The following is a 12,936-nucleotide window of genomic DNA, read 5'->3' on the forward strand; positions in this document are numbered from 1 at the left end:
TGGATCCTTAACCAACTGAGCCACTCAGGTTCCCAATCTTGCTTTTATATATTTTTCAATTTTGTGAAACTCCGAGCTTCATTCTTTTTAATTCATTTTTATCTGTTTTCCTGTTTAGTGACTCTTTAATTTTAATTCTAGTATAATTAACATACAGTGTTATGTTAGTTTCGGGAGCACAATATAATGATTCAGTGCCCATCGTGATAAGTGTGTCCTCTTAATCCCTTCTACCCAGTTCACCACTTTCCCTCCGGTAACCATCAATTTAAAAAAATTAAGAGTTTGTTTTTTGGTTTGTCTCTCTCTCTCTCTCTTTTTTTCTTTGTTTCTTAAATTCTACATATGAGTGAGATCATGTGGAATTTTTCTCTGACTTCACTTAGCATTATATTCTCTATCTAGATCCATCCATGTTGTTACAAATGGCAAGACTTCATTCTTTTTATGCTGAGTATTCCGGTGTGTGTGTGTGTGTGTGTGTACACACACACATACATATACCACTCTCCCTTATTCATTCATCTATTGATGGACATTTAGGTTGTTTCCATAGTTTGGCTGTTGTAAATAATGCTGCAATAAACATAGGGGTGCATATATCTTTTTGATTTTGTGTTTTTATATTTTGGGGGTAAATACACAGTAGTGGAATGCCGGGTCATAGGGTAGATCTGGTTTAACTTTTGGAGGAACCTCCATACTGTTTTCCAGAGTGGCTGCACCAGTTTGCACTCCCACCACCCGAGTAAGCAGGTTCCTTTCACTCCACCTCCTTGCCAACACCTGTTGTTTCTTGTGTTCGATTGTAGCTGTTCTGACAGGTGTGAGGGGATACCTCATTGTGGTTTTATTTGTATTTCCTTGTTGACGAGTGATGCTGAGCATCTTTTCATGTGTCTCTTGGCTATCTGGATGTTAGAGAAGGGTCTGTTCATGTTTTCTGCCCGTTTTGGCGGGGTGGGGGAAGGCAGAGCTTTTTATCGGGCTGCAGGGGCTGCAGGCCAGCAGGGCAGGGGGCGTCAGCAGTGGAGGTGGTCAGCCTGGATGTTGGCCGGAGATCTCGGCCTCCCACTTGCCCCCAGTGACGAGCAGCTTCTCCTGTTTTACAGCAGCAACTTGTGTGTCTCCGTGGAGAACTCAAAGTTGGGGCCCTTGATGGCGGCATCCACAGGGCAGCCCCCCTGGCAAAAGCCACCCTAGATGCGCTTGGGCATGTCAGTGTCGTAGTGGGTGATGCAGTAGCTGCCATCGGCGGTGGGCTCAGCCTCGATGGTGATGGCCTGGGCGGGGCAGACAGCGTCACAAAGCTTGCAGGCAGTGTAGTGCTCCTCTCTGGTTGGGTAGCGGCACAGTGCATGCAACCCCCTCCCCCAAAGTGTGGACTCAGCGGGCCCTTCCTGAATGGGCAGTTGATGGGCAGCCTCCTGGAACAGGTAGCTCGGGGTCACGCCCAGGCCTCGGACGAGCTCAGACCGCAGCCGGGTCTGAGCGCCCTATCGGTCACTGCCGTCATGTCCGTGAGGGCTTCTGCATGTTCAAGAACTTGTAGGTCCTGCCCTGTGCTGCTGTGGAGGCTCTGGCCAGTGGGGTGCCCTGCAGGTGCAGCCGGGGCCAGCGAGGGAGCAGTGTAGGTGCAGGCCGGCAGCATATCAGCCTGGCCCTCTTCTGCCCATTTTTTAAAATTGGATTATTTGGTTTTTGTTTAAGTTCTTTATATATTTTGGATACTAATCCTTTAGTGGTTAGGTCATTTGCAAATATCTTCTCCCATTCCATAGGGTGTTGTGTGGTTCTGTTCATTGTTTCCTGTGCAGAAACTTTTTTTGTTGTTGTTGTCCTAATAGTTTATTTTTGCTTTGGTTTCCCTTCCCTGAGGAGACATACCTAGAAACGTGTTGCTATAGCCAATGTCTGAGAAATCACTGCCTATGCTGTCTTCTAGGATTTCTGTGGCTTCGGGTCTCACATATAGGTCCTTAATTCATTTTGAGTTCATTTTTGTGTATGGTGAGAGGAAGTAGTCTAGTTTCATTCTTTAGTATATTGCTGTCCAGTTTTCCCACCACCATTTGTTGAAGACACTTTTTTCCGTTGCATGTTCTTGCATCTTGTTGAAAATTAATTGATGATATAACCATTGGTGTTCTGCCCCCCTCCCCCCCCCCCCGGACTCTTTATTCCGTTCCATTGATCTATAATTCTATTTTTAGGCCAGTACCATTCTGTTTTGACTACTACAGCTTTGTAGTGTATCTTGAAATCTGGGATTGTGATACTTCCAGTTTTGTTTTTTTTCAGATCGTTTTGGCTATGCAGGGTCTTTTGTAGTTTCATACAAATTTTAGGATTATTCTAGCTCTGCGAAGAAACTGGTGGTATTTTGATAGGGATTGCATTCAATCTGTAGATCGCTTTGGGTAGTATAGACATTTTAACAGTATTTGTTCTTCTACGCCATGAATGTAGAATATTGTTCCATTTCTTTGTGTCATCTTCAGTTTCTTTAATCAGCATTTTTTAGTTTTCAGAGTATACATCTTTTGCCTTAGGTTTATTCTTAGGTATCTTATTTTTGGTGCAATTGTAAATGGGATTGACTCCTTAATTTCTCCTTCCACTGCTTCATTATTGGTGTATGGAAATGCAACAGATTTCTGTACATTGATATTGTATCCTCTGACTTTACTGAATTCATTTATCCATTCTAGTAGTTTATTGGTTGGGGTCCTTAGAGTTTTCTATATCTAGTATGATGTCATCTGCAGACGGTGAAAGTTTTGCTTCTTCATTGCTGATATGGATGCCCCTTATTTCTTTCTGTTGTCTGTTTGCTATGGCTCAAACTCCCAGTACTGCGCTGAGAAAAAGCGGTGAGTGGACATCACTGTCTTCTTCCTGATTGTAGAGGAAAAGTTCTCAGTTTTTTCCCATTGAGGATGATATTAGCTGTGGGTTTTTCATATATGGCCTTTATTATATTGAGGTATGTTCCCTCTAAACCTACTTTATTGAGGATTTTTATCATGTATGGGTGTTGTACTTTGTCAAATGCTTTTTCTGAATCTATCGAAAAGATCATGTGGTTTTTGCCCTTTCTTTTATTAATGTGATGTATCATGTTGATTTGTGAATATTGAATCACCCTTGAAACCCAGGAATAAATCCCACTTGACTGTGGTGAATGACTTTTTAAACGTATCGTTGGATTTGATTTGCTAGTATTTTTTCGAGGATTTTTGCATCTACATTAATCAGAGATACTGGTCTGTAGTTCTGGGTTTTGTTTGTTCGTTTGTTTTTTGCGGTGTCTTTATCTGGTTTTGGTAACAGGGTAATGCTGGCCTCATTGAAGGAATTTGGAAGTTTTCCTTCCTTTTCTGTTGTTTGGAATAGTTTGAGAAGAATAGGTATTAACTCTTCTTTCAATGTTTGGTAGAATTTGCCTGTGAAGCCGTCTGGTCTAGGACTTTTGTTTGTTGGGAGATGTTTGATTCAATTTCTTTGTTGGTTATCAGTCTGTTCAAGTTTTCTATTTCTTCCTGTTTCAGTTTTGGTAATTACATGTTTCTTGGAATTTACCCATTTTTTTCTAGGTTGTCCAATGTGTTAACATACAGTTTTTCATAATATTCTCTTATAATTGTTTGTATTTCTCTGGTGGTGGTTGTGGTGGTGATTATTTGGGTTCTTTCTCTTTTTGATAAGTCTGGCTAGAGGTTTATCAATTTTTATGAATTTTTTCAAAAGACCAACCCCTGGTTTCATCGATCTGTTCTATTCGTTTGTTTTTTAGTTTTTATATAATTTATTTTTGCTCTAATCTTATGTCCTTCTGCTGATTTTAGGTTTTGTTGTTTTTCTAGTCCCTTTTGGTGTAAGGTTACATTGTTCGAGATTTTTCTTCTTGAGGTAGGCCTGAATTGCTATATACTTCCCTCTGAGGACTGCTTTTGCTGCATCCCAAAGATTTTGGATTGTTGTGTTTTCATGTTTATTTGTTTTCATGTCTTTTTAAAATGTCGTCTTTGATTTTCTCATTGACCCATTGATTGTTTAGTAGGATGTTGTTTGACCTCCATGTATCTGTGATATTTCCAGATTTTTCTTATTGACTTCTAGTTTTATAGCATTGTAGTCAGAAAAGGTCAATCTTCTTGTATTTGTTGAGGCTGTTTTGTGACCTAATATGTGATCTATTCTGGAGCATGTTCCATGTGCCCTTGAAAAGACCGTCTATTCTGTTGGTTTAGGATGAAGTGTTCTGAATAGATCTGTTTAGTCCATCTGGTCCGTTTCTGTTTAGATGATCTGTCCATTGATGTAAGTGGGGTAGTAAAGTCCACAACCATTATTGTATTATTATCAATTAGTTCCTTTATGTTTGCTGTTGTTTTATATATTTGGGTTCTCCTAAGTTGGGTAGGTAAATATTTACAGTTGCTGTCTCTTCTTGTTAGATTGTCCTCTTTATTATATAGAGTCCTTCTTTGCCTCTTGTTACAATCTTTGTTTTATTTTTATTTTTTTAAGAGTGTATTTTTTTAAAAGATTTTATTTATTTGAGAGGGAGAGAGCACGTGTGAGCACAGGAGCAGGGCGGGAGGGGCAGGGGCAGAGGGAGAAGCAGGACCCCGCTGAGCAGAGAACCTGATGTGGGACTCAGTCCCAGGACCCTGGGATCATGACCTGAGCCAAAGGCAGATGTTTAACTGACTGAGCCACCCAGGTGCCCACAGTCTGTTTTGAAGTCTACTTTGTCTGATATAAATATTGCTACTCTGGCTTTCTTTTGACATCCATTTACATGATAAATGTTTCTCTATCCCCTCACTTTAAATCTATTCACTTTGAATACATCATGCCACTCTATTCTGGCCTGCCAAGTTTCTGTTGAAAAATCTCCAGCTAGACTTTTGGGTGTCCCTTGTAAGTTAGTGACTTCTTTTGTCTTGCTGCTTCAAAGACTTTTTCTTTATCACTAGATTTTGCAAATTTAATTACAATATGTTTTGGTGTTGACTTGCCTTTGTTGATTTTGGTGGGAGTTCTCTGTGTCTTGTGGATCTGGATGTCTGTTTCTTTCTCCAGATTAGGGACATTTTCAGCTATTATTTCTTCAAATAAATTTTCTGCCCCCTTTTCTCTCTTCTTCTGGGACTCTTATAATACAAATGTTATTACATTTGGAGTCACTGAGTTCCCAGTCTATTCTTATTTTACATAATTCTTCTTTCTCTTTTCTTCAGCTTCATTGCTTTCCACCACTTTGCTTTCTAAGTCATTAATTGATTCCTCTGCTTCTTCCAGCCTGCTGTTCATTGCATCAAGCATGTTCCTCATCTTATTTATTGCACTCTTCATCTCTGATGCTTTATTAACTCTTTTACCTTTGTGGTAAGGGTCTCCGTGAAGTCTTCCATTATTTTCTTTTCTCAAGTCCAGTGAATATCCTTATGACTGTTGCTTTAAATTCTCCATCAGGCATGTTACTTATATCTATTTAGGTTAAATCTCTGGCCATGACCTTATCTTGTTCTTTCATTTGGGATAAATTCCTTTGTCATTGTCTAAGTTTCTGCCTGCTTCTCTGTATTAGAAAAGGTAGTTGTGTCTCTTCTTCCCTAAAGTAATGGCCTTGGGAAAAAGAGGTTATATAGTCTCCAGTGCCTGATGCCTCACGAAGTATCTCCAGTGTGTGCTGCATGCACTCTGCCGTTGTATTCTGGCTGCTCTATCCTTCAGGCCAGTCATCTGCAGAAGTTCTCTTTGCCTATTGTTGGCAGTGTTTGGTCCCTGGCCTGAATGTGGTGACTTTTAACTAGGTGTGCTCTGGTCTGCTTGTGAAATGAGACCTGTCACCACTTCCACTGGAACTGAAGCCTTGAAAAACTCTCTGGTTGAGACACATGGTGTGGGCAGATGTTTGTGCTGGTCTTTTGGGGGACAGGCCTGTTGCACAGGGACTGAAGTAAATGTGACTGAGAAGGGCAATTCTCATGGAGCACAGGAGAGTGGGGCTTAGTGTAAGCAAGTTAGTCAGCCAGTGTTGGCACTGTGCTGCCTCCTGTCAGTGGCTCTTTGTTTGTGCTGGGGGGTGGGGGAGGGAAGGAATGGGAGGGAAGGAATGACACTAGCCAGCTCCTTGGTCCCCAGAAAGTTGTGTCCATGAATGCTTCCTCTTAGGGAAATACTCTGAGAAGAGCAAATAATCTCACTGTGTTCCCCAGGCACTCTTCAGATCTCTGTTTCCACGCTGTATACCCCAGTTTTTTTGCCTGCCTTCTTTCCAAGAGCAGTGCAGTACTCTCTGTGCTTTAATTTAGCCAAGGCTGCTGAGTTTTAAAACTCGAGGCTTTACACCCTACTGGCCCTTGTTGGGGCTGCTTGCACACTGCCAGGCTGTGGCACCACTTGGATGGACTTTTGTCAAGGACTGTTGGAGGAGGCAGGTCTGCAGGAGAATGTGGAGGCAGGGCATGCACAGAGACCTGCAGCTGCCCTCAAAGATTCTTGCCAAGAAAGCCTGAGCTAGAAAAGGCATGTTTGCAGAAGAATGTGGGGGAGGGCATGCAGTACTGGCAAGGTCCACCATTGGTCTGCTGCGGGAGGGGACTTGCTGCTGCCTTGGAAAAGTCCTGCTGAGGCTAGGATAGAAGGGGATTTTCCTCAGGAGAATGTGTGGGTGGGGCACACTTTTAGCAAGCTAGGTGGAGAGTGTTTGTGCTTTGCTGGTTCCCTCGGTGTCTGTGTATGTAAGTAGGGGCTAGGGGTAGGGAGAGGAAATGGTGACCACCAACTCTTTTGTTCTTGGAAAAGGCTCTTAAAGATCCCTGCTCCTCCAGCATGTGCCCTGAGATTTGTAAATGAATCTCCCTCCTGTATACCCTAGTTATTTTCCAAGCTGCTGCTTCTATGCAGTATCTCGTAGGGTTTTTTTTTTGTTTGTTTGTTTTTGTTTTTTTTTTTTTGCTTGCTGTCTCTTTAAGGTTGGGGACTCAGGTGATCCTTTTGGTTTTCCCAGAGGAAAACCTGCAGATTTTTAAAGTTCCAGGTGTTAAGCCCCACTGATTGTTAGTCCCCTTTGGTTTTCAAAGCCAGACAGTATAGGGATTTGTCTTCTCCATGAGTCCCCCCTGCTTGGGGTGCCTGGTGTGGGGGTCCATTCCTGTACCCTCCCTGCATCCATGGCATCCCTCCCTGCTATGGACATGGGCAGTCCCATGGGTCGGTTTAGCTCCTGACCAGTCTCTTCCCTCTTCCTTCTGGCTTCTTCTCTTCATTTAGCTGTGGAAAGTCTGTTTTGTCAGTCTTTTGGTCATTTTCTGGGTTATTTACACTGATATGGGTGTTATCTAATTGCATTTTGGGGACAAGGTGAGCTTAGGCTCCTCCTACTCTGCCATCCTCTCAGAAATTCCCTATTGATTCTCTCTGAAGTTCTGTGTCATCTGCTGTCAAACACCACCACTGAGTTTGCCATTTGTTATTATGCTTAACATTTTCAGACACTCTTTGGTTCTTTTTCAAATCTACTCACTTTCAGTATTTTCCTATTATTTATCTCAAGTTTGTCTTTATTTTTTTAACATTTTAAGCACTGTTAATTTATAATCTGCTCTTCCAACTTTAATACCAGAAGACTTTGGATCTTTTTATGTTGTCTTTTGTTTCTGTTGATGCTTTCTTGATATGCCTGGTTTCCATGTATCCTCAGCTTTATTTTACTCTTCGTCCTTGAAGATAGGTATTTGTAATGATACTTTGAGGCTTAGTATGAAGACTTATATCTCCAGAGAAGATTCGTTTTCAGTTCTGCTTGGCCCTTGAGGACCATCATACTCTGGGATCACTTTTTGAGAAGTTATTTATTTGTTTTTTTGGTGACCAAGTTTTCTGATTTTTTTCTTTTCCAGCATTTTTGTTTTGTTTTCCCCTTCTGCATAGTGTAACTCTCCTTTCAATTCTTCTCTTCAGGGGTGGGCATGCAGTTCTCTTTGTGGGGAGTAGTTGGGACACATGCTTAATTCTGTTTCATCTTTGGCTGAGGCATTAGTCCTTTGAGGTCTGTCTTAATGTGAGGAAGGTCTCCTACTGGTTTTTATATCTTAAAGCTCTAGATCTTTGCTTCTCTCTTTTTTCTTGTATGAAGCTGTCAAATCTGGAGTTTAATTTTGGAAGATTTGGTAAATGCCATATGAACAAAAGAAGCTTCGGTGATCCAGTTACACTCAGTAAGATTAGAAAATTCTAAATCCTATCTTTTTAACTTTTCTATGCACTTGAGCATTTTTTTTTTTAAAAAGTACATTTTGTCCAGTGTTTTTAGTTTTCTTCAGCAAGAGGATTGGTTTGATAATGTAGCCCACCATTTTCTCTGAAATGGAATCTCTTACTCTGAATTTTATTATAATTCTAGCATAAATTTCCCCCTTTCTACTTGAAATGGTTTTATTTAAATTCATGTAGTCTATTCTGTTTAGTCTTGGAATCTTCAGAACACAAAGTATTTTTAATAAATGAGGCTATGTTCACTTTCTTAAAAAAATTATTTTTCCAGTTTTCTGTTTTTATTTTGACAGATTTATTAAGAGTATTGCTCCTAAAAGCTGTCACACAGACCATATGGGTTAAAATAGGAATCCACCTATTTCTCTTTAGTGGTTATTCAATCAAGATTTTACTTTCATCCTCAGCAAATCAACCTTTGATCAGTAGGTAGCACTAGAACTAGTTATGAGTTTACAATAAAGTTTCTTGTAAGGAAGAGAGCTAATTTTGTCATTGAGTGGAAGAAGTGGAATATGTTATTCTCTCTTAACCATCAGATTTTCTTTTATTTAAACAGCAAGCCAGTCACATTTGGATCAAGGAATCAGGACCTCTTTCCATATATACATATATTAACACGCTTCTGTATAAATTTTCATTTTGAGGTTTTGGCTTCCTGTTTATGAAGCCATGCCAGAGGACCATTCCTGAATTACACAGGTGCATAGTTCTGGGGGTCCAGACTTCAGTTTAGCTCTAGCTCAAGCCTTCACTCTCTGAGCCTGAATGCTCTCCTCCAGCAAAGAAAGGGAGATTGAAGTTGACCCCTCAAGATCAGCAGCGTCTGTTAAATATCACCTAACGGCATCCTATACTTCATGAATTGGAATCCCTGGGGGACTTTTTAGGTCCCAGGGCTTTCTCATTTTTCCGTAACTGAATCCTCATAGCCAACCAGAAGGTGGATATCGGTATCCCCATTTGATTGATGAGAAAATTGAATTTCAGAAAAGTGACTCAACAAGGTCACACAGCTAGAAAGAGGGAGAGTAGGGACTCAGAGCCAAATTTTCTGTCTCTAGGTTTAGCCCTCTTCCCACCACACCAGAGCTACATACCGTATGTTAAGTAGTTGGTATATCAGGAAATATTAGACAAGAGAAGAAAGTACATTGTGAAATATGTAGAATATTATCAAAATAGTGCTTTCAACACAATGAGATAGAATAATAGTCTGCCCTAAAACAAGTATCATTCACACATTGTTTTTACTTAGCAGTTACAAAGCAAGATAACTTGCACAAATCATAACACTATTCTTTTAAAAATGCCAGTACATTCTTGACATGCCATTGCTTAGATTCGGTAGCTATTGGCTACTGATTACAATTCAGCCTTCTAATCTTACCAATTAGCCAATTTTGACTTGATCCCACCTGACTCTCAGCCTCATTTCCACTCATGAGTCGCTGTAGGTATATATCAAGTGTCTCGTACTTTCTTAAGAGTCTTGTGGTGTCTTAGGCCTCTGTTCCTTCTACTTGGAACACCCTCCCCTACACATTCCTCTTCACCCCCTCTTCCACTGCCCCTCCTATTCCTGTCCAGTGAATTTCCGTTTTTCATTTAAAACTGCTCAAATGTCACCTTAAGCTGTGAGACTTTCCCTGGCCAGAGTCGCAATTTTCCAAACCTCACTTCTCTGGTGCTACCATGTTTATTTCCTTTATCCTTTAGCTCACTGCATTAGAATGATTTCCTTACATGTTTGTGTTCCCCAGTGGGCAATGAGTTCTTTGAAAGCAAAGTGACTCATTCATCTCTGTACACATAATGCATGGCACCTGCATAAATGCTTAAACTAATTAAAAATCTCAAACTGGCACACCTGACAGTTCTTCCATGTGATTATAAACTTTATTTTTTTTAAGTGTATAACTATTTGTGATTATAAACTTTAAAAGTTTGAATCTCTTCCATCTGTGTCCCTCTTCCCTCCTACGTCTTCATGCCATGGTTAGAGCCACAGAGAGGGCACAGGTTACCTTCTGCTCTCAGCATAGGTGGAGAAGGTTCCAGAGATTTATTCTGGAGGCAATTTGCCCAGTCTGCTACTATGGCAAAGGAGTTAAGTCCAGTTCGAGAAAGAGTTTGCATCTATTTAAGAGATGGGGGACATTCTCCTATATTAAAGAGAACACACTGTGCCTGCCCCTCCGTCTGCAGAGGCCTCCTGGTTGTGAGGGAATAAGACGTTGTGGGGAGGCACAAAGCATCAGCATAACATACTGAAAAGAGTAGGAGAAAGTTTGGATCAGACAGGGTCCTGCACTGCCAGTGGGGAGCAGTCTGGGTTTCCTTACTGTTATTGGTTTCGTAAGCAGGTGTATGTAAGAGAAAGACTCAAGAGCATCCTTCTATTTTAAGATTACTTCCTTAGGTGATCTATTTCTCTTTGCCTTGATTTGATATTTCCAAGAAACTCTTTAAACCTTATTCATTTTTCTAAGTAAGCTTCCCTTTGGGGACATCCATTGACCATTCACAGGAGGATTTAATGAGATCATGAGTAAGAAAGCCTCGAGCTCAATGTTTGGCATGCGGCATGCTCCAAACAAATGGTAGCTGTATCTGAATCCCTGTAAATTAGCAGATTGAGTTTCTGGTTTACAAATGAGCCTTGGGTGAGCCTGAGTGGTATGAGCCACTCTCCTGTGGCTTCAACGAGTCAACCTACAAGGGCCTGGAATATCAGAAGTTATAAAACCTCAGCCTCCATGGAGAAAACCTACAGCTCAGCCTAGCAATGCTGACCTTACCATGGCATGCGGGGCATCATGGCGACTTTGGCAGAGACCAGACTAGGATCTGTATCCTGCCCTATGGCTCCCAGCAAGACCGCTGCAAGAAACTTCTGAAGTCCTGGGAAAACCACTGATTTCCCTGTCCTCTGCTTTTGTCTGATCATAATCCTGTTCTCATCCTCAAAACTGGAAGCGTGTGGTCTGAATAAGGGAACTTGGAGGCAATGGAGGTGACGGGACAAGGAATAAAACACTGAAATCCCAGAGGTTCAAAGGTGTTAGGGAAATGGCCCAGTCTAATCCTCAAAACTTGCCCACTGTCAACAGAATACATAAGACTTGTGCTAGTAGCTGCATAGTTTGTGCTTGATTCCTATAGGTGTTTAATCGCTTTGGAATGTTTCTGTTTTGCTATATTGCCATTTAATGGGAAACATTTTGAAGTTTGATCAAACACTCGAAACTCAAATTTATACCGGAAAGTTTAAAAAACAGGGAATACTACGTTGGTTATATGTGTTCCAATTACCTTCAAACTCTCCAGCCTTCTGAAGGCACTATTTTGTTTGACATTCACATGGAATAAATCAAGCTTCCAATTTAAATAGCCAGGAGAAGTCCAAGATTCTCAATATTTCTGCACATTCCCAAAAAGAGGGGCTAACTCTGGCCCAAACCTTGCCTGTAACTTTCTGTTTTGGCTCAGTCATTAAGAACTTCCCACCTTCACTTCACCACAATGCTGCCTGCTCCAAATCTGTCTTGCCTTTCTCTCCTAAATGGAAATGAAAACTCCTCTCCTTTGTTATCCAAAGCAATGGTGCACTAATTCAACGATGATATGGTGACAGAATTGTCCTGAAGATTTAGGCATAGTGAAGGGCATTTCTGCCCAGATTCAGAAACCACTAAAAATTAAATGCCAGTCATTACGGTTCTCAAATTTCTTGCTTCCCCAGTGTTATTAATCAGCTCTCTTCTTGGCATCTGTTGGTTGTTTCCTTGCAGGAAATTGCTGCTCTACCCTCACCTCTGTTCCTTGAATTCTAGGGCTCCAATTCCTTACTTCTCAGGCAGCTAGCCACTACCTAGAGATAGATAGATATACACATACATATACGTATATGTTTACACACACACACACACACACGCACGCACAGGTACATGTATCTATCATGTATGTAACAGGATATCAGCTGTGGCTTTTCCCTCCATCTGGGAGTTCTAGCGGAGATTCCAAAGGCTGAGAAGAGTAGGTTTTCAGCCATCTGTACTGGCCATGTTAAGATTGTGGGTAACTTCAGGAAGTTATAGAAGACAAGCAGAGGGGTGTTTAATTCTGATCTCATCTCCTGAGAGGAAATCATCTGCAGAGCTTGACCTATGCCTGCTGATATTGAGGAACCTGATTTATACCTACAATTTATGAAGAAAAGTGCTTAAGGGGAACCATTTGTGACAGGAGAGCAAGGACACAGGGCTGCATTCAAAATGGTCCGCTCTCCTAGGTATGGACCAGATAGGCACTGATGTAGGAGCTGAACTTGGGCCACCTTGAAAGCTTCTGCCCAACCGGATCTCCTGGAGGGTGCACGAGCCCATGACAGGGAGCACGTATGGGGTGGACCGTTGGGTGCTAGGGCTGATGGGAGAGTCATGAGCAACCGGCTCGAGGTGAGGGAGGTGGTATCTCCTGTGACCTGGGAAAAGTGGGGGAGAAATGCACAGTAATGGGGGTTTCTGAAGACTCCACGTAGGTGGAGACCAGGAGGCAGGAAGAGGGGAAGAGGAGAACAGGGGAGGGAGGCTTTCTTGGTGGCCTCCAACATTAGGGGCAACCCTTCCAGTCAGGCCGAATCTC

General features: G+C 41.6%; 1 pseudogene; it reads right to left on the reverse strand.

The window, feature by feature from the left end:
- Window positions 1-1,022: 1,022 nt before the first annotated feature.
- Window positions 1,023-1,651, reverse strand: LOC113243096 (NADH dehydrogenase [ubiquinone] iron-sulfur protein 8, mitochondrial-like; annotated as a pseudogene).
- Window positions 1,652-12,936: the final 11,285 nt, after the last annotated feature.

This window comes from Ursus arctos, unplaced genomic scaffold, assembly GCF_023065955.2.
Source record: "Ursus arctos isolate Adak ecotype North America unplaced genomic scaffold, UrsArc2.0 scaffold_7, whole genome shotgun sequence".
In the NCBI taxonomy this organism is placed as follows: Eukaryota; Metazoa; Chordata; class Mammalia; order Carnivora; family Ursidae; genus Ursus; species Ursus arctos.